Raw genomic sequence first — 504 nt, forward strand, 5'->3', positions numbered from 1 at the left:
TTCATCCATTAGCATTCCACCCAACTATGCGACAGTGATGTTTTGCATGAAGGGGAACAGTTCATAAAAAATAAGAAAAACGAAAACAAGAAGACAACACGTGATACAACAAAACAGCTGATTACCAGATCGGTTTACGGGTTACTTGGAGGAGGACGACCAGGCTCCGGCTCCTCCGACGGGACGGGTCGTGGCTCAGTGCGTCGTTGCAGAAGGAGTCGTGGCTCAGGTCGCGGCTCGTGAGGTCGTGAGTCGTGGCCCGCGCGCCACTGGCGAAATGCTGTCGGTGATTGTTACAGTAGATAACTAGAGATGTTGTTATTGTTTATTTACCGCTCTGTTCATTTTCTAATAGGAAGTTTATGTGCTAAAATAAATTTTAGAAAGTGAAGTTACGATGTACGTGGCTATCTGTTCTATATGAAATCAAAGCCTCAAACACATGCACTTATGTGCATCCACTTGTGTACACAAGTAAACATTCACATGTACATACATTCATTT

This window comes from Penaeus monodon, chromosome 29 (assembly GCF_015228065.2).
Source record: "Penaeus monodon isolate SGIC_2016 chromosome 29, NSTDA_Pmon_1, whole genome shotgun sequence".
Taxonomy (NCBI): Eukaryota; Metazoa; Arthropoda; class Malacostraca; order Decapoda; family Penaeidae; genus Penaeus; species Penaeus monodon.